The following is a 22,557-nucleotide window of genomic DNA, read 5'->3' on the forward strand; positions in this document are numbered from 1 at the left end:
AACACAGCTGGGATTTCTGAATTACACAGTCAGAAACACAGCCCTGGTTTCCAGAATACACGTGGAGTACTTTCTAAAGAGAGAGGAAAAGATGGGAAAGATAGACAACCTGCTAGCAGCAACATGACAAGAACCTACTGCATTTATACATATCTTTTCCATGTACATGATGACAGCCAAGAGAAAGCAGGGAACTGACAGCATTAGCCCCTTCACATCAGTGGTGGACAGAGTGCAGTAAACCAAGATTCTGAAAGGAGCTCCCAAGCAACGACTTGAAACAGCCATTTTAACATCTTCCTGAAGAGGCACAGAGGTGAATTACAAAATACAACATTCAGGAATAATATTCCTGAAAACCAAAATAGGTTGAATTTTAAAGATGTTGAGAAAACTTACACCATTCTTTCAAGGCACAAAGTAATTTAAAAAATTAAATTAAAAAGTTCACCTGAGATAAATGTTACTGCTCCTTTCACACAAAGCAGGACAAAAGCAACCAGATTTGTAGGATTCCGGTGGGAAAAGAAATTTAAACAAGAAAATATAAAACTGTTCTTCTGGGGGAGTTTAAATTGATATAAATTGGAGATGGAAAGTGATTGGGACTGAAATAGATGCTGATGAGATTTTGAAGGGAAGCAGATTCAATGATACGTGCTAAGCCAGGCCATGTCTTTATGAAGCAGTCCACATCAAGTAGTGCATAATTCATCAACATTTCTGGCTTCTTCAGTCAGCTTAGGGAATTTTTGTCAACATTTATCTGAATTTCCCACTATTCTCCAGTAACATTACAGCCCCAAGAGATGGGCCTGCTAAGGGTCCCAAATCTCTGCTCGTTCATTACTTCCATCATCGCTGTAACTTGCAAACACACTCTTTCATGCCAGAGGGGCTTTCTTCATTACCATCTGCCTTCTCTCCATCCTCTTTCCTGGCTTCTGTACCACCACCAGCAACTTACATTATACCAGTGCACAGAAAGTTACAGATAGTGGTGATTTATAACCAAAGTAAATTCTGAAAATTATTTGTTGATTGGCAGAACAGGTAAGAACTTCTTGACAAAAATTACTCGGGTAATTGGACTGTTGTAATCAAACCATGTCCTCACTTACTTGTGTAAGTTAATCTGTCAATAAATGATCAGTAAAGTTATTCCCCATTTACCCAAAGTTTAACTGGCCACAGCTATTTAAAATACTTCACGTTGAAATATTGCCATATTATGATATGGCACTATAAAACAGAAGTTACTGATATATACTTCTAATTACAGACAACCTAAAGACCTTTTTGAGTGGAGATTTAGATAATTACTACCAGATTGCTCTTATATTTTTATTTCAGTAAGTCACAGCACTGTTGCCAATTCATAAAGCAGCTTCAAGATCTGTTTGTGCTGAAAGGCATTAAGATATAAGGGCAAGAAAATATTCACTAAAGTTTAAGGTCAACAATATGCCATGTGAAATATATACTGAAATGAATTAAGTGCAAATATACCACATCAAATATTCCAGAAGCTTTACTGTTTATGCCTGTTTAACTTTTATAGATATATATACACAAACACACTCATAAACATATATTTCCCAAAAAATAAACTTCAGATCCCTGGCAGCATTATCAACATATTACCATTCAGATATTGCATGTACCTCATTCTTTGGCCTGATCGCTATCACATGAACTTTGAAAGAAACAGAGACTCCTGTTTCTAATTAATAAGAACATAAAAGGGTTTATGCAGAAGGAGAACCTAGAGAGCTTATCACACTGAGGCCTGCTCAGAGCCAGTGTGGTTTTGTCATGTGTATGTTAAAACTGCCACGGCCAAGTTTGGTTACAGCCCAGCAGAGCATCTGCAAGTCATTTACATACTTTCAACTGCTGCAATGATAAACACACAAAGCTCTGTGACCATCTGATGGTTACATCTGAAAGTGAATTAAGAGAAAGCATTCAAAAAAAAAAGAAGAGGATAGATTGCTTAGACTGAATTTGGGGAAGGGTGGGAATGAAGGGAAAGACCACCAAAAGGTATTTCTAAGGACCTTAGCAGAACTTAGTTTGCACTCTTTATTCTACAGAAAGCTGCTCCTGCCACATTTATATTGTGGAGGCATAGCCCAAGGAAATAGGGCTATTCAGACAGATAGGAAGTGAGTTTGCTTATCACACAGCTGCCTTACTGACCTCATCATAACTCCCCAAGGGAAAGTACATTTTGGGCAGAGACTGATTCTAGCAGAGATCTTGTCTATCCATGACCAAACTTCTGACTCCAGCCTGAGCTAAGAGCCTTTTTCCTCTAACACACTGGACAGGGCTCCTTCTCAGATGCTGATTTTAATCACAAGAATTAGCCTTACTAGCAGTCCCAAATCAATCACTTCAATGTAGTTATTATTTAGACATATCCAAGGGAGTCCCTTTTGTCTGTTTTGCTTTGAAGTTAAGAATCTCTCACTCCTCTTACTTCAGATCTCTAAGGAATGAGAAAAATATCCAAAGTTGGCTCTGCATTCACACTCTCACTATAGCCAACTCCAGTGAAAAGTCCTGGTGGTAGAATTGTAGCTGAGGTCTTTTTGAAATAGCTTAGGGTGTTGGTGACCCTCTAATCTGCTTTATCCATTCATACAAGATCTATTAAAGGACTAAAAGGATGTGGTGTAAGTTAGAAGGAATGTGTTTGGACAAGCACTTTGCACGACTTACTTCTTGGCTGTGGCTGTCAGCTTCTTTATAAGGTTTTTTTTTCTTTTTTTTACAAGCAGAAAAATTACTCTAAATTTTCAGCGCATATAAAAACCCACTAACAGCCTCCTTTGAAACACAGAAAAATGTGTATACATGAAAGAAAAACTTAAATTTGGTAGCTCTACAAGTTTTATTAGTATTCCTGACATTCACATCAACAGAGACCATCAACTGACTCCTCATTGGTGACACCTCTTCAGAAAAGGCAGGTGATCTCCATACAGCTTCTACTAGTCAAAAGTTATCAACGTATTTTAAATCCGGATTTACTACTCTCTTTAGCTCAAAACATTCCCATCAAATCCAGAGGACAAGTGTTCCAGTTCAACCACAGCCATACAAGTGAAAAATGTACCTTCAAACCCGCCTCAAGACTGCTTTAATTTACAGCGGTAGCAGTAGGGATGAGGAAAAGCCAGTTAAAAAAACCTGACTGGCTTAAGGATTATGTGAGCAGAAATAGCTGGGACTTCTTGCCACATAATCAGCAATTACAGCCTGGAAGCCTGGCTATAAAGTTCCAGGACGACAATGATAGATGGATTGTACTGCCTTCATGCTTTTATCAAGGGCCTGAAGAAAACAAGACATCATTTCTCTTCTGTCTGCTCTATCATATATCATTAATGGCCACATTTTCCTATAATGTGACTGCCACAGTAAGTGTGAGTGTATGTCCAGCTGTGGACATTTTTCTCACCTCTTAGAGAAGATCTAACTCTTATGGCTGAAAGACAAAGAGCAAAATTAATTGCAACCAAGAAGGTTGAATCTGCGCACACGAGCAAGGATACATGACTCAAGTTAATATCTTCCTCACTGTTCTGCAAATTTAAAAACTAATCAATAATAGACAGCAAACAGTTACAGAAACCATCAAAGTATGATTCCATAATGGCAAAAGAATGATAGCCCATATATTGGGTATTACTACTCAGGTGGATTAACCTGAGCCATTTGACTTTGTGTTGGTGATGGACTAGACCCACAGGAGTTTTGTTTACATTTCTGATGCGCAGGGGCCTTGCACAACCTAAATTCACATTCACAAAATCTCACTTACAACCAGTGCAGCAAAAGCACTTCACAGGATCAGAGTGAAAGATACAAAGTGGAATCAATGCCCATACAGGTCGCTTTGGCAAGAAGATGACACATTGCAGTGCAGACCTTACTCCCATTCTTCCTAACATTCTCAAATGAAATCATTGCTTCCTACGGTGCTATTTGTGATTCCTGCAGGTATAAGCAGGAGTAGAAAAAGCTGCAAATTATCTAGAAACAGTCTTGAGAGGAGTAGTAAACAAAGGGGCAAACATGATTTTTTTTTTTTTTTGCAAGTAGTACAACAAGCAATTTGTCCTAAAGACAGTAAGTCACATCAAACAATTATTCTACTTCAATACCAGTTGAGATCACTACGGGGAGGAGCTATGATTCATGCAGATATACAGGTGGCCCTGAGTAGAAGTGATATATCAGTGGGATACTGTCCTTAAAACAGGACACATAACACAAAGAAGTTTGCAAACAGCTGGCTTTTTACATACTTGTAGGCACACGTGGGCAGAACAAGCCCACACAATGTTGGGCCAGTACTGCCAAGCCACTTCTGCAAAACAAGTTTTGGGCATATGGCCATGTGACAATACAGGGATGAGTCAATCCTAAAACTAGAGATGCTCAATAAACTAAACAATCAAAGGGTGTACAAGCTAGTGAACTCAGATAAATACATCTATAACAATTTTAACTTTGTAAGACTTAAGAGCCAACACCTCTATAAAAAACACTTCTTACTCTGTTTACTCCTGTATAATGGCAGACTTGATAGGAATCCTAAACACCTTGGCTGAGAAAGAGGAAAAGGTACAGCAACTGAAGTCGCAAAAACTGAGCACCATTATCAGCTATGCCTGGTGCAGAGAGCATTGCAGCAAAACACAGACTACAGATGCTCAAAAGGCAAATTACTTCCTGCTTTTGAAAGTATTTCTGGGCTCAAAAATATATAGACTAATGATAAGCATTCAAGAATCTTAGAAAGATACATAAAAGCTTAAAGAAAAGTACATAATCCATAGACAAAATGATCATTTTGTCCAGTATAAAAAACTACGCCTGAGGCAGGGGGGATGTCACCCATGTTTGACAACCCAAAAGTCAGGATATTAGCTTTGTCCAAAATGGGCTGGTTAGTATGAACCTATGCTTTCCAGTACTACAGCTACCCATCTTGTCTATTTTTATGTGCAGTGCAGTCTATAAAGATTCAGCTAAGTACCTTCTTTTGTTTGGCAGCTCCAATGAGGAGAGTATTGGAAGACAAAGACAAGACCTTGATTTTTTAAATTACTCTCTGGTGCACATCAAACAAGTGTCCCAATTATACTTAACCTATCATACTATCTGTGACCCACAAACATCTGTGTTTCCACAAAGGTGCACAAGTGTGTCTCAAGTAGCCATTCTTGTACTGTGGGGTCCAAGGTGCAGTAGGCAGTGAAAGAATGGTGATATCACAAAAGTATCAGCAAAGCAATATTTATGCTTGAGATAGGCAACTGCTGAAGACCTGGAACAACCTCCTGTTAGTATTACTGGGGAAAAAAAAAAAAAAAAAAGCCAAACCAACCCCACTCCCCCTCTCAAGTTTAATAAGAGAGCCCCATCATGTTACAAGACATAGCCTTAGCTGTGCCAGAGACTAAATGATTAGTCAGGGGACAACTTCCAGCTCCAGGTCAATAGTCTAAGCCATCCCCTCAGTGTCCTGAATGTCTCTGGGATGAAGAAGATTAATTCCAGGAGCACATCTGGCAAATCACTTAGCACTGGTCGTGCCACAGCTGCTCTCCGCACAGCTTTGTCACTGAAACCGGGAGATGTCCACACTGGACTCCCCAGTGCTCTCCTGCACGAGCCTGCCAGGCTCCCCACAGCTGCCACAAGCACGGCAGGCAGCGGGGCTGAACCTGCACCCGTGTCTAGGGAACGGGCACTACAAACAGGATGGGCAGAACCACATCCTGCACTTTCCCCTTGCTAGCCCATCTCCATCGTGTGCTCTACCATCAGCCTTGAGCTCCTATTACTAACCCCTGCTTTATTTAACTGCTTAGAGCAGAGATCAGAAAGGAAAAATTCCCTGTAGGGAGTATTACTAATTTAGTGAAATCCTGCAGGGACTCAAAAAATCTGCACGAAAATGAAACATGCCCTGGTGTTTTCAAAAGACTAGCGGAGTTTGAGAGAAAACAGGTACTCCCAAGCTGTCACTGCTTTTCTTTGCAGAGATCCAGCTTTGTGGAAAAATGCAACATTTTGACTTGTGAATCTGATCCAATTTTTTCAACTGGGCTGCTGTTCAAAGTAATGTATTAAAGAACTTCCTCACTTCAAATTATTTTCCCATTTTAACTTTCTAGAAGCAGATGCTCTCCACTGACCAGATTTGTTATTTTGGCTATTCTCTATTTCCAAAAGTAATGACATGCTATTCATTTAAGGGGTTCAGTTCTCAACTCATCATTATGCAGTCATGATTAAATCAGTCAATCATTGATGTCAACTTGCAAAATTCAATTTTATTTTTTAAATGCTGCTCCCAACTGCAGCGTGTGCAGCTTTTAGTGCTTAACAGGACATTGCATTGGAAGTATGGCTGAATTTAGCCAGAAGCTTTCTGGCACAGAGCCTCTCACACCTCTTGCCCTTTTCCTAGATTAGGCATATTTCCTGGAGGATCACTAGGCACATATAACTAAACTCAGTAAGCATCTATCAAGGACTGAGATAACTGATATACATAGATTACTTCATAAATCACACCAGTCTCAAAGGCATTGCTTGCTGAGCAGTTTTAGAAAATACATCCTGTGTAGTTACACCTGGCTTTTGGAAGCTAATGCAGTATTTACAAAACTGAACTAATAAGACTAACAGCTTCATTTTGTGCATCAAAATGCTGCAAACTGGCAAATCAATTCTCAATCTAACAGCTTAAGAAGAAAAAAAAGCTACTTCACAGGAGCTAAACTCTGAAGTCCCAGATGACACCATGACATCTCTTGAAGGCCAAGCCCAGGATTGCAGAATGCAGAAGCACAAGTCCCTTCTGCCCTACCCAAAGATCAGGAGCTTGGATGTGTAAGGTTTTTCAGATATCTTCTGAGACTTCAAGAACACGTAGACCAGTTTTGTACCCAAGTGGGGGGAAAAAAAAAAAAATTAAGATTCTACCCTGTTTGAGAACATCTGAAATATTTGCTAGCAATTATCAGCTATTAGTGACCTGTACTGTGTAAGACCAATTTCTGGTCTCACAGCTGAAAGCTGATCTGAGTATTGATACATGTTTCTGTCCAGAACAGCCGGCAGACAATCACACTATTTTCCAGCTTGGGCCAGCCAGGTAGAGTCTGAGGGTCTGAGCACCTATTTGGTGCAGAGAAAGCCTGTCTATTATTATTTTTTATTGATTTTCACTGTATGTAACATGGACAGAGAACATATTGAAGAACAACAGCCGAAGCAACACAGACTCAAATCCTAGCATTTACCCTAGAAACCTCACAGATGTGATCAGAACACCCTTTCAGGAAATGGCCTCACCAGGCTGCCCCTGACAGCTGCAGAATACTCAGCTCATGGGAGCTCTGCCCTGTTCTGGGACAGCAGCACAGGTAAGGACTTGCTTTGTGTTTGTAACAACACAGTTTTAAAAGACACGAAGTTAGTGTATTGGGGATTTATGTACCTCCAAAAAAGCCAGGACTAAGAGCAGAAAGAAGAAATGATGGTCCAAAACACTCGTGTTTTTTTCCAAAGCCTAAACCTGCAACTCCGCTACAGTTTCCTTTAGGAGGTAATATCATGTTTGCACTGCAGGTTTCGTCAAGAAGAGATAAGTGATCGTTACACAAGAGGGTGAGAAACTGTTCTAATCTACCTGATGCCTTTAAAATTGCTTCTCCTGCAGCCAACCTCCGAGACAGAGATAAACACTGTTGCCACAACCATGAAGAAAAAAACTGCTGCAGCAGTAGTTACAGAGGGTTGAGAATCCCTTTGAAGGTCCCAAAGCTCTGTCCCATGCCCAGAACTGCACTTCAGGCTCTGTGTGGGGGCCATGGGCTGCTGCCCAGAGCCCAGCACAGCCCACACCACACAGTGGGAGAGCTGGTGCTCCATAAACTGTCTGCTTTCATGCTGAGCAGGCAAAGGAAGAGCTTGATTTGTGCTTAAAGAAACAACAAAATTTGGTGTTATTAAGTTACTAGGGTCAACTATGCTTTCAGTGAGCCACTGTCTAGCTTCTTCTAAAACACAGCAAAAAATAGAACCAGAACAAGAGAACCCTCTTCTTCAGAATGGCATTGTGTGATTTTATAACTTTTAGATTAAAGAAGCACATTGCTAGAGATATAAAATATAAACACAGCCATAAACCCCTTTTTCTGTACCTCTAAACCTTTCTCTGAGCCTTAAAATGGAGGACTCCTCCTTTGTTTTGAGCACATTTCCCCTGCATTTCATAAGGTGGGGGCTCCCTCTTGCTTGAGAAGGTTCCCTTTATAGAAAGTTAAACAATGAGTTTGGAAAAGTTTTGATTGATAATAACTTACATATGGTGCTACAGAAAAGGAGTCTATTTTAAGTATCCTTCTCCAAGAAGGGATTCTAAAGAGGCACCATGTGTTCCCTACTTGCTGGCAACACTTGAGCCTGCTCTCAGAGCCTGCCTCTGGAACTGCTCCCTGGCTTGTGATGGAAACCATAATCCTAAGAGCAGTGGATGTACATTTTATTTCCTGTGCTTGTGAGGCTTTGAGAACATGGCAGGGCCGGTGTGTAACACACGCCATCCTGGAGGGGATTCCTAAAAATCATTCATACACTGGTCTCAGGTATATGAATACAGAGCCACAGATGGATTTCCTCCGCACATAAACCCAGAGGAAAGGAAGGGACACCTGGTTGTCTACTTTCCTCCCCCGTGTTTGCATTTTAAAAATCTGTTTAGAATATATTATTACAAGGAAATACATTTTAGCTAAAGAGACATTTTGCCATCTATTTGACCCAGCTATCTGAGAAATGAAACTGCATGAAACCTTTTATATTAAGATGAGTCTTCAGGTCTTTCTCACTTTTCATCAAGATCTAACCCTAAAACAAAACATAATATTAAGGGCATCAGACACAGTGGCTCTCAGATAAGAAGCGTGTGTTCCTGGCCATAATAAAGAATTCCAGGAATTCTTCTTTCAGCAAATAACAGGCAGGAAGGACATAGTGACCTTGCAACGTTCAACCTGCATCAAGAGCTGTCTGCCAACTTAAATCTTGCCTATGATTTCTGTGATTACGCAGCATTTCCTTTTCTAAACAGTTGCATTGCTTTGTGTGACCGTTTAGGATGTTATTTACAGAAGGGTGAAATAATCCCTATCAACATCAGTGATTACAAAACTTACCAAGAACAAAGTAAGATTATCCTGATCAAATTTTGTAAGAAAAGAAGCACTAGTTTATAGTCATTTAAAAACACTTTTGTAATGTCTACAGCTATGACAAGTCACCTGGAACAAAACTGAAAAACATGCAGAATGGGGGTTTCTGCTCATGAATTCTCTGAATTAAATATGCTTTCTATAAATAGATTATCAGCATTGTTCACATACAAAACCATTTGAACACAGTAACAAGAGTCCTAACAATTCTGTCATCTGTGACATGTCACTTAATAATGCAGATCATAGTGGTTCTGGTTTTTGGGTATCTGCAATTACATATAATGGAAGCAGAACTAAGCCTACAAAGAGTTAAAATTTAAAATATTATCTGAGCTACACTTTTCCATTTCCAGTATAAGCTGAGAAGTAAGAAACCACAAAAAAAAGTTGTCTGTTTTACTTACCCCCAAAAGCTTTTGACATAATGATCATCAAATGTCAGAGGTTCCTAAGACGACTTTCACTGTGATGGAAAAAGGTGGTGGTTATCAAAACAGCAAACCAAGTTGCCTGGTTTTGGTTAAATTACTTCAGTGCTTGCATACTTCTTCCTAGGAGCAGCATGAATTAACTACCATGGAATTTGATAAATATACAAGCCCAAAGTTATCTCTAAGGTACAACAAAGATTATTTTGGTCTAAATTAAAACCACCTGAATTTTAATGCAGAATAAGGAAAGTGTCATGTGTAGATCCAATTGTCCAGAGTTCAATATTTTTGAAATTTCAAATCAAAGGCTGTATTGGAGCCTTCTGTCTGACTCAAAGAAATGTTTTACTACAGATATTAACTCCATTGGCCTCATAACGCACGTAAGTAAGTGAACAAAACAACTTGGCATCGGGCAGTTCATAATGCCAGCACCACCATTCACATCTCTAACTAGAGACATTCCTGCTCCTCAGTCTTTTAATTGATGGAGGACTGTACAGTATTCAGAGCAATAGCTTGTACTGGGAACATCAAATGCATTAGGCAACAAGCTTGGCAGAAGGGCAAACTTCACACCATAATCCTCTGCAATTAATCCTGGCGTCGTGAAGGATTGTGAGATCCATGTCTCACTGCCAGGTCTTGTCATTTTAGAGCTATTTAACACTGTGATATTGTTCTCACCCTTGTGAGAACTTGTCCTGGTTAAACCACGACAGAGCTCTTCCTTGCCCCTCAGTAAATCTTCCCTTTCCCCTTGTGGCACAAAGGTATTTTGCAGATCCAGGCAATATCCAAGTGCCCACCCACAACTCCTTTCCCTTGATATTTCCAGCTCCAGGAACAATGTTTACTAGAAAGGCAATTCATCTCCCTAGAAGAAAACAGGGAGTGGATAAATGCTACCACTAGGGAGCATTTCCCACTCTTCATAAACAGTCATTTCTAGCTAGTGCATGCAGGCTCACAAAATGCAACTGCTAAGGAAGAACGTATGCTTCCCATACATAAACAATGAAAACTTTCCAAAACTGTCTTTCAAGACTGTCTTTCTTCTTCAGCCTAAGCCAATGCATCCTAATCCCAGGGAGTTGTCTGCCTCAAGTGATGCTGCATTGTTCCTTGCAGCCTTCTGAAGCAGTTTCCTTTTCTGTGAGCTATGCTTATCACATCCTGTGCTTCATTGTGTTTCCAGGAAAGGTTCCCTAGCACAAGCCAGTTTCTTTGAAGCCCTTTTGCTCCATTCCTTTCCTCTGCAGCTTCATCATGTGAAGGAAGTACAAACACCTCAGGGAGGAGAGATATACCATTTTTATTACATGGCTGTTCCCTTTATTACAACCCCAGCTGATAAGAGAGGCCAGAAGACAGTCTGGGTCTTGCATAGCTTGAAACGTCACATCTCAAAACCTAGGACTGCCACTGACTGATAGCTTCAAACCAATACTTCCATCCACTGTTTCGCTGCAACTTCCTTCCTAAAGCACTTTAAATGCATAATGTCCATGTAATTAACATACATAAGCCCCCCCGTGGCTGCCTTGCAGGAAATAGGAGGCTTTATTTTTCAAGGAAATAAAGACAGTAACGTGGCTTTCAAAGAGAGACACCAAACAGATTTGTCACCTGAGAAGCAGGACATGGAGCTCCACACAGGGATGTTTACTTACTCAGGCAGCCAGGAGCACAGTGCTATGGTCAAGATAACCCCTTTCCAGATCTTGGAGCAGTCATGTTAACCAGCAGTAACATTCCTACCTATTTGATCCCAGTTACCTTGAGCTATTCAAAATACACAGCTTTTCAGTTTGGAGGCTGGCTCTCTCAGTCAAAACTCCAGAAGTGCTAACAAATTCCAGGTAACAGACTGGCTGAGGGTTAGGAACTTATTCTTAAAAATTCCTCCAACCTTCCACAGATGTATGCAAGCATGAATGAGCACAGGTAAAGCACACAGATTATATTCTAGGGCAGGAACTAAGCTGGTCAAAAGGATTTCCTGTTCGCTGAAAAGACGTGATCCAGTTTCATTGTGTAGCTACTTCTTTGTGTAGTGAGAAGTAAATTTCATAATTGTCAATGAAAGTATAAAACTCTAGACAGGGATATACAAACTGGGTTAAGTTAAAAACAAAGGCATCCCTTTTTTTATTTGGACACAGAATAAACATTCTGAGTAAGAGGCTGCCATACAAGAACACCCTTCTACACTCCTTTCTTCCCAACAGAAAAAGGCATGGTTGGGTGCTGATCTTGCTAATACTCAAGGGACTACTAGAAATTCTGGCCTTGCCTTATGGAAGATGAAGTTTTAGTAAATAGTGGGGAGTTAATAGTTGGGGTTTTTTTTTAATATATATAATATAAATTGTAGGGGAATACTGTGAGACTGTCAGTGTTCCTCGTGCATTAAAGTTCTCCTGAATTGGAAGGACTAGAAATGCTTTCCTTTCCCAAGACTGAAAAATGCACACAGGGTAAACTATGTTCAATACTGAAAAACAGAAAAGGTGAGAAAGTTTAAACCACAGGAGACAGCAACCTGTAGAATTGCACTTAGAGGGTTTTGACTTACACTTTGGGCAAGAATGTCACCACCTCCTTGAAGCAATGTATGTGCCACCTAGGAGAAGAGAATCTCAGGTGCCAGTGCACAGCTGCAAAGATCTGAGGATGTTTTTCTGATTTCCACAGGCAGAGCTGGTCAGCTGGCTCATGCTTGTGTATTGTTCCCATATGCAAACTCAAGTAAACCCTGCTATCAACTCCTGGGATTCTCATCATGCCTCACATGGACCCTGAATCCTGATTTCCTACGAGCATATGAACTGGGGACAGTCTTGGTAGCACTGGAAGACACCATCCTTGTCTTCAGTATATCAGAGAAAAGCTTTCCACAATGTGCCTTTAATGAGCATATAAACTCAGACAGTCAGAATAAAACAAACCAAAAGCAGTCAGTTCCATGCATTTAACAAATATTAAGCCACTGTTGTCATTTCTGACTGTTTGTATTTAGGAACACTGGCTCAGAACATCCACAAAAAACAAAGGGGGAAGATGAGTATGTAATTTCAGGGTGCCAGGAGCTATGCAGGTGATGGTCTGATGTAATGAGACTCATTTGGGAACAGGAGGCTGCCTAAGCACGGCTTCAACTGCAGAGACCAGACTCCAGGAGGGAGAACTGCTGCTGAAAGAAGGCAACCCAGTACTGCAGGGCTGATCACATGCAGAGATGCAATAAAACTGGTTTCTCACACTTTCACACTACTCACAACTGCTGAGCCAGGGTACTATCTGAGCAAAGAACCCAATAACCTCTGAGCATTTGGACTTCTCTTGAAGCCCAGCCTAGCAGTTTTTTAAAAATCAAAAACAACAAAGAAGTAATAGAGGAAATAGGTAGCCAATGGTAGGGCAAGGAGGATGGGTAAACCTTTCTTTGCCCACAATAAAACTGTGTTCAGCAAGCTGCACTTGAGAGCAGTGTAGTGAGTGGATCCTGGGGAGAGGCAGCTCACTGCAGCAGCGCTCCCTATGCGGGCGAGTTTTTATCACCACTGGCTATTTTCTCCTTCCTCTAAGAGGCACAGCTGTTAACCAGATACATGAAGCAGGAAGTACTTCTACTTTCCTTTTCTAGTGCTTTGGGAACAGTTAATGAGAAGTCTGGGTCAGAGCTTATAAATAATATGAAACTTAAAGTAAGCTAACAAATTCCTGCAGGAGAGAGCTTTCAAGAGAATGAGCGCTGTGTTTCTTCTTTTTTGGCAAATAGTACAGTACACAATTTGATTGCTGAACCAAAATACTCTGTGAGTTGCATGGCAATTCAAGCTCTGCCTCTTTTCATAAATGTCCTTCATGTGCTTTTCCCTTCCCCTCATCCTGGCTGCTAGAAAGACCTGATTATGGCCCTCTGCATATCCCAGGGAACTGTTAAATAAAAAAGAGAATGATAATGTAAAAAAATAAGCCACTGATACTTCAGTCTTAAATCAATATTAGAACAGGAAGCTTTAGTCTAGTGTATAGGTCAGGGTACTATTTGGAATCCAAACACTGGACAGCTTGGTTCACCGAGAGTGCTGGCTCAGAGAGCTCTGCTGCTCTGAGGAAAGCAGGATACAGCTGCTCTGTGCTCTAGATACAGCTCTGCTCCAGGCTGTTCCCCACAGAACATCAGGGAGACTATTTTCCTGCTCCAAGACCATGATAGCGTAGAACAGGCCAGGTTTCATGCAAAGCTGGGGTTTGGACTGCACTCACTGAAAAGAGGAATATCATTGCTCCTGCTCTGAGACAAAAGTCACATGGACAGTAAGGCTCAAAACCAAGTTCCTAGCAGTACTTAAGAAAACTTATCAAACTGGGAAACAGAGGCTCAGCTTTATAAAAAGAATCTAAAACTGGAATTATAAAGTCTGCAATGTGACAGATAATTCTGATCCAAAAAACCCAAAGAAACAAAAAGCCAAACCCTACACAAACAACAAATTCCTAAAAATCCACAGAAATTAAAAAGCAAGAGTAAAACTCTGTAATTCATGTACTTCCATGGAATATTTGGTAGTACTGGGGCTAGTACACACAGCAGCACCTTACCTTGTTGAGTGCCCAGGCTCACCAGTGAATTGCAGAATATTCTGAAGCACACTGAAATCAAAGAGTCATCTATAAGAAGTTTGGAGTCCTGTTTTACATAAGCTGACTTCAGTGAATGGTACTAGGCAGCTGCACTGCTGAAGTCACTGCAAACCATTAGGTACTAGGCTTTTGGAAACAGAGTTCTCAGGCCTCAAACAAGCAAAATGCACACTTTGAAAGCACAAATACTGGTAGGGAGGCTTTGACCCCACAGAAACTGCATTAACCTGAGGCTGGAGAACTGTATTCTCCCATTGACTTCAGCAAGTGAGCCTGGATATAGCCAAGAACTCCTCCACCCAAGCCATTTCCATATGTAAATGAACATAATAAAATACTCTGAAAGCTGCATGCAAAATAGGTTTTTGATTTCTCAGTGGTTTAGAAAGACCAGTTACCATGGTTGGCTTGCAGGGCAGACACACAAACATTTCTGTATGAAGGCAATACCTTTCTAGCAGTGATATCTGTTAGGTGTCTGTACCTTATCCTCACTGCAAATACACTAAAGAGCTGGGGCATGAGGTGCACTGTTAAACCACTCTGTGATCTGGCTGAACAGTCATAACCAGGGAAACAGCAAGCTGTGTAGCCAGCAGAAAGGACAATTGTTCTCATTACATCTGAGAGCTAAGCATGAGGAAGATGAGCAAAACTGAAACAATACTTTAAACACCAGGATTATTGTGCCACCATGTCATATGTTTACATGTGCTTTCTGACCCCTCTGAAGTGTTTATGCCTTGTGCCACACGGGGACTTTACTTTGGTACCTTTAATCTTAAAGATTGCCTATGGATGCCCACACAGCTCTACAGGCCATGGTTTAAGAATTCTGGCAGACCCATCCCAGGATAATCTTAACTGTGCAGTAGCTTGCACAGTGCCTGAAGAAACTCCGTGCAGCAGAGTCTGCTCTTCCCTGGGAAGACAAAACAACCCAAATCCCTATCTCTCACCATCGCTCTCTGACCAAGGACAGTATTTCTACATTTCCAAAGTGACTTTTCTTCCACATTTATTTGGTTTTGCTTGTTTGCATTGGTAGAATTCACTGTTAATTAAGATGGAATATGGCATTGAATAACAGAATGTGAACAATGGAAGGCTATTCAAGTAAATGATAATGACCCTGCTGCATTTAATCCCCTAACACATACAGTGTATTCTTTTCAGGAATTTTGATCTGCATTTAGGGCCAGACATACAATATCCACTGAAAAGACAATCTTTCTAGACAACCTCTAGGGGGAAAAATAAAAACAGAAGAGGAGAAATTGAAGCATAGAAAACACAGAAGCTAAAACTCAAAACCAGAGCTGTTTCACAAACTAACAAGCATAAGAAATTAATCCAAGTTAAGCTGCTACAGCAGACTGTAGGACTGATGTGCAAGTGTTTGATGCATACCAGAGAACCTTGAAAGAGAAAAAGCATGTGAATAAAATATGATTCAATAAAATAATTCATGCTGAAATGACAGGATTTTAATTATGTGCAACTTCATCCCTGTGAATATGAAACAGGAAGCACCTCAGGCATTTAAGGCTCTGATGACAGAAGTTACAAATTTATTCAGTGATTTACTTTATGAAACATTAAGTTGGATGCAGCATTTGGAAAAAAATTTTAAAAAGAGAAAAAAATCATAACCAGCAAACCCAAAGCAAAACATAAAAACCAATACACAAGCAAATCTACAAATACCACATATTTAGATGTGGTGTCCATCAATAATCAGGACTGCCAGTTTAAGAACAACTGAAGTGACAGCATAAAACCACTTCCCTCAGATACCTGTGTGTTCCAAACAGCTGTGGCATCAGCACAGACACTGCAATAGTGCTCTCAGGACTCCACAAGGAAATGCAACAGAAAGGCAGGCCAGAAAAAACAAAACACATGAAAGTGCATATATGGATTTCAAAACAGTCCTGACAGGACTAACCTGGGAACATAAGAGAGCTCATACACTTGGGAGAGGGATGTATAGCTGGATAAAGGCTCCAAAATAGTTCCCAAATCATTCAGGAAGAAAGCAAGAATGGTAAAACAATTACATATGGTGATGTTCACAAAGAAAACAGGAAATATAGTCCACTGGGGAGAAATGTAGAAGACTACTAAAACAGGCAGCCTGCTGTGAATGCAAACACGAGATTAGACGAGAAAGCGATTCAAAACTCCCCCACAACAGCTCTTAAAAACCACAAAGCCCAGCAAACCAGCTAAGAAGCAAGCAAGCAACACTTACACTATGTATCTAAATGAATCCTTTCAAAATCCTCTTTGCTTTGTAGCTCACTCTACACCCAAATGGTACCGGGAGGTTTTTTAAAGTAAATGTCTAGTGGAAGTTCAAGAAAAAATTCAGCAAAAAGGAAAGATCATGTAAATATAAGTTAAAGGATCACTGTTTTAGTAGAGCAGCAGGGAAGCTAAAGCAAACAATTAGGTCTTTTGTGCTCAAACAATTGGCTGGGTAAGTGTTTGAATGGACACAGAAATTTTACATATCAGATGAACTGTATTGAGAGTTCGGGTATCAATTTACAAATGAAGATTATGACTAGAGATCAGTGCAGGAGGGGGGAAGCAACTGTGACATGGTACACTGGCCGATTTTCAGAATCACTGGCACCTAGATAGGCCTTGACTTCAAGTGACACAGCTCTGCCTGTCCCAGCAGACAGGCAGCAAGATAAGAGCTCATGAAAATCTGAGTACAGGAAACTAAAGCAGGCCTTTCTCTGGCATTTTTTTTGAATGTCTGAATCAGCAAATCTTTTTTAAGTAGCTTTGGGCATAATCTTTGAAACACAGATTTTATCTTTTTTTTTCTGGGCACAGGATGAAAGAAATAATCACTTAATGCACCATAAAGAAAGCAAAAGGATCAAGAAAGAACGGAGAGCATACTGAATACAGTAAAAGGAGTAGGAATGCACAAGGTTAAAACCAAGGGGAGAAAAAGCCTATGGTGGTAATGTGTGATTGGACAAAAGAAACAAGGAAAGAAATCCCTCCTGGTCACACATAGGGTCAGAAATAATGCTGGGGAGAAATCTCAAGTACTCTGCTACTATGCTTAACAGAAGAAATGAGATCCTGAAAACTAAGCTTGAGAATTCTTAAATATGAAATTAGAGGAAATTATTCCAACACACTGGATAAATACAGCAGGCTCTGCAGCAGCATGCTCAGCTCAGGCTGTTAAAGGCACTGAGACTTCTGAGAAAAGACAATCAACTGATTCTGAGACTGCAATGGGATTAATGCATCTGTGAATGAGTGTCACCAGCTCATCTTCTCAAATACCCACTGCTAGATCTGCAAGGCTAGCAAAGAAGAGGGTTGTGTGACAGTAAATAAAATCACAAAGGCCATTTGACTGCAGACTGAATGTATCAGTCTCATGAGAAGGCACTGACTACTGCTGAGAGAAGTAATCCCCGGTCCTTGCAAGTGAAGGTTTCAGCACGTATGTCTTCACTTTGTGAAGCGGTCCAAAACCTTTCCCACAACTGAGGCAAGTCACTATAAATCCTCTAGAATTTGCTTCTTCCTGATACACAGGACACTACCTTAGAATCCTACAAGAAATTCTCCTTGCCTCGGGTGTGAGGGAGTTTTCCAGCCTTTTATCTGAGAGAACAATCTCCAGTCAGAACACCAACTTTCTCACAATTTTATTTTCCCAAGTTTTATAAACTTGCTTTCATTTCAGGGCTACTTCAGCTTCTGCTCCAGAGACAGAATTCACAGAACTTCCCGTTTATATGATTCCTGCATTACCACCCACCTTTGGTCCCCTTCCTCTCTCTACTTCTGCTATTATAATTCCACAGATTTTGCCAGGAGGAGCCATTAGATCACTTAAGCAGATCTCCAGTATAATGCAGGCACTAAACTTTCACCCAGCTACCCCTGCTGAAACTCATATACTTCTGTGAAATGAAAGCAAGAGATTAAACTGTACACTGCAGGAGACCCTCCAGCACAAGCTGCACTGGCAGAGAACTGGGCAAAACCACATGCAAATGATTCCAACAGGAAACAACAGCCTCCACTGCAGAGAAAGGCAGTGAATGTTACCAATTTGGCATTAAAACCCCACTTCTTTCCAACACAGAATCTAAAAGTAGAACATGAAATATGTAAAAATTACTGATATTCTAATTTTCTAATCTAATTTTCTCTGTCTTACTCAATGAACACTTTCTCTAGCCTTGACTAACTGCTGGTGTTTAAGAGAGAATAAAAACCAAAATACAAACAAAAAACCACCACAGAACAATGTGAACAAAGGAAAAAGCCCTCCCTTCCTCACAGCAGAAATTGTGCTAAGATTTTATTATAATTACTGATTTAATGCAGCTGATACAAATTCTGACTTCTCACCTGATCTGTAGATTTGCTTCTGAAACTTTTAAGTATATACACGGTAAGTTTACAATTCAAGCAGCAATGGCCTTGCCATCTTTACAAATACTGCTACAAATACTTTACTACCCTTCTCAGATGGAGGGCTGGAGCCTTATGGCAAGACAGAAATCACACAGTTTCATTCTCACACCACTGGGTTTGCAGAGAGTTTTCACAGGCAGAGACTGCTTCACAACAGCAGGAATGATGCCTACCAAGAGCACATCTCACAGAAGTCCAGGCAGGATTCCTATACCAACAAGCAAGGCACACGGCACCCACAGGATCAGCAATCTCTCTATCCTTCGATATCTCAGAGAAAAACCCAAAGTGACTTAATGACACTAATGACAAAAGTGCAGGAAAGAGGCTAACAGCTCGGAAGGTTCTGCTATAGGCAGCTGAGCCTGAGTAGGCCTAAGGGACAGTGACCCCACTGATAATTAAAAAGGACAAAGTTCTTGACTAAGCTGATTACAGACTTTAATAATATATGTACTTTGAAAATACAGAATAAGAGATTTCTGGCAGCTTCCAATGACCTCTTCATGACAATTCCTATCCCAATCACACAGTAGTGATTAGATTTTCCGCTAGTTAATGGTCAGTGCCTTGCATGACACGAGTTCTGGACTACAGAAATTCATTGTCACTTGCTCATTTGTCACTTTATATTGCAATCTCTCAGTTCCTGCTCCATTTGAAAGGATTTTTTAAAACATCCCCCAAAGAATTATTTATATTTATCTGTTCTCAGCCTATGAAATGAAATACACATTACAAAAAAATAACAAGTCATGGCCTTGTCCGGCTGCAGTGCAGATGAGCAATGTGAAGGTCCTTGAACAGCATTAACACCATAAGTGAGCACAGAACCCAACACTGGGACAGCCCCACAGCCTGGAACAAGGTACCCACTTAATCCAATTGCACCACTGAAACCTCCACTTCCAGACTTAGCAAATGGCACTGACCTCATAGCTGTACCTGCTAACTGGTTCCAGAAAGTTCAGAATTACCAAGGCATTTTCCCTGCCCCTCTCCTTTTTCACTCCAGTTTCTAGGGATGTGCCAGTTGCTAATCAGTGTAAGGCAGAAATAGCCTTTAGTTGCTCTGATGTACCCCACCTTTCCCTGGGTAGCCTCTCCCACAGCTCCCCAGTCAGACTAGGAAATCTCTGCAAATGTAAGGCAGGACCTCAGCTCTCATATTGAGAAGTCAGACTTCTTCCCCATATACAAGCACAGCTTTTTATGCAAAAAGTTACTGTTAATTGCAAAATATAATTTAGAGGACCATTCAAGCCTCCACTTGTTTCCAAGTACCCCATGTGCTTAAGGCAAAGGGATGCAGCCTTGGTGAAATGCCACCTCTTCTGCACTTCTCTTTGCTGTCCTGCTCCTTTCCTTCACCGTGCCTCTTGGCACTACACTACCAAGCTCACTATGAAAAGCCTTGTTCTGTGACAGCAGCTGAGGGATGAAATGGCTCACAAGAAAATACAGCAGGTCTAACTTTAGCTTCCCTCTATTTCTGATGGAGTTACTTCAAAGGCAGCAAAGCTGCAGTCTGCTCCCATTAAAATGCAGAACAGCTTCCCCTGAATAACTTTGCATTAGGAAAAGCACATGCCACTGAAATCAGACAAAATACACGTAAGAGACACACTGTGATTAAGGGAGTGCTGCACAAGTTCACGGTGACTTACCCAACCTCCATCCTATGGCAATACTATAAAAACCCAAAAGGCTAGCACACCAGCAATGGAAAATTAAGGTAAAAGACAAGGAGGGGAACTCCTATGACTTAGGGTGGTCAGTACTCCCTGTGACACAGCACTTACCCCAGCTGCTTTCCCTTAGAAGAACAAAAGCACAGCTGTGTAGGCAATGCTTGCTTTTTCAACAGCTAAATACCTCTTCCTGTGTCTGCATGTGGTCCAGTGCCAAGAGATCAGCTATCACACCCATGGACGAAGGAGAAATGAAACCAAAAGCACTGCATGCTCTTGTATCCCATCTCTTATAAGCTGTGAGCCATCATGTGACTACAGCCTGTGAGGAATCTCAAAGCCCCCACCTGCAGCCAATAGGGCACATGGGGCAGAAATCAAGTTTAACCACACCACAAACAAAACAAGCAGGGGAGCTGAGAAGTTTTGAAGGAGTATGATCACTACTGTGATAAACAGTACGACTTCTACTACTAAACAGATTTCCAGGCATAAAACCTCAAAATAATTAACTGAATATAACCTGAAGTGATGATAAGGTCAAGCTTGAACATGCCTTAAAAACTGGAGAAAGTTGAATGTGTCCCTTAAAGTAATCAGACAATGGTGGGACAGGAGGGAAAGGAACACAACCAACATGATAAACGTATTTGCAAATGTGAATATTAAAAATTAGCTTTGCTACTGTCAGACACAGAGGTGCCTATGTGAATTCACATGTACAGCACATCTTTCCCACATTAAGGATGCAGATAAACTGCCACTTTAAAACGGCCAGAGAGAACACCAGACATTATTGTTGACTTGCAATGAAAGCCAAGAAAAATACACAGATTTTTTAATAAGACAAATCTAAATTATTTAAATAGCACTTAATGCTTCTACCATTTTATCCTTTACCCCACTTACACTCTCATTAATGTCAGTTACTTCCCAGCCACAATAGCTTTGTGACCAAGGCCATCTGCTGGTGAGTGGCGTGTGTGAATTAATGGGAGGTTTGTTGGGCAGATTTAATTAGTGCTTATCAGGATTTAGGTACGTTTTGAAATTGTGCCAGGCAGCTGTCAGTTATTAAGTATGATCAGAGTTCTGGATGAACAAATAATAAATTAAGGCTTCCCAACTCCACATGGGCCTAAAGAACCATGATGGTGCCCAGGGGAGAAGAGTGTGGTACTTTGAATCTGCATCCTGCTGTAGTCCAGACACCACGTCACCTCACTGCCCTGTGTAAAATGAATCAGACAGGTCAGTGTTGCTAATAGAGGTATGAATTTTATCCCCAAAATCACTACCAAACCTGGTAACATGGTTTGCAAGAATTAATGGGGTTTGAATGGAAACATTTGTAGGCTAAAACTGCAACAATTCTAAATGGGGATTTTAGATGGGGATTTTTTGGCTGCACACTATTGTTACAATTGTACTTGTCCCCAGGCAACAGAAACGGACACCAGGCAAGGAAAAGGAAGGGAAATTAAGCACACCCATATCCTTACACACTGTCATTTCCAAGGTGATGTCTGAGACTAATCAGCAAGGGAAACTGTGAGCAACGGCATGCTACGACACAGGGATCCCCACACTGCTCCTGCTGAGCATCATGATTCCCTAATCAGGATGATGCTTTTAATAAGACATTTCCTTTAGCTTGTTTTTCAAATTCAAGACACTTAAGTTAGCATTATGATTTTTACAGTAAGGTATTTGAGTGGCAGCACTGAAAATCCCCAGATTACAAGACAATAGTCTCTCCATCTTTGAGATGAAGTAAAGTTAACCCTTTACTCATCCTTTTTGCCTTAAGAATTTCGGGCAACCTCGATAGCACAGAGAAATATAATCACTAGGAACTAGCTTGAAGGAACTAAAATAATTTCTTATTGCTGCTTTTGGATGGCAACATAGAAACCAGAAGATCTTGTTTTGCTTGAATAAATGATACATAAGAAAAGTATTTCCACAAGAGAAAATGTGGATACCATAAAATGACAAATTCCCATCAGTGGCCATCACTTCAGTCTG

The 22,557-nt window shown here is 40.7% G+C and overlaps 1 protein-coding gene across 2 annotated transcripts in view; it reads right to left on the reverse strand.

Annotated features, from left to right (window-relative positions):
* Positions 1–20,797, reverse strand: part of SPATS2L (spermatogenesis associated serine rich 2 like) — a 147,064-nt gene extending 126,267 nt beyond the window's left edge. The window contains exons 1-2 of one of the 2 annotated variants that reach the window (XM_040069701.2): positions 20,641–20,797; positions 9,692–9,750 (exon numbers count right to left, since the gene is read on the reverse strand). The gene's annotated coding sequence lies outside the window, so the exon portion shown is untranslated. The remainder of the gene's footprint in view (positions 1–9,691; positions 9,751–20,640) is intronic. The other variant, XM_040069703.2, reaches the window with a different exon arrangement.
* Positions 20,798–22,557: the final 1,760 nt, after the last annotated feature.

This window comes from Hirundo rustica, chromosome 7 (assembly GCF_015227805.2).
Source record: "Hirundo rustica isolate bHirRus1 chromosome 7, bHirRus1.pri.v3, whole genome shotgun sequence".
Classification (NCBI taxonomy): domain Eukaryota; kingdom Metazoa; phylum Chordata; class Aves; order Passeriformes; family Hirundinidae; genus Hirundo; species Hirundo rustica.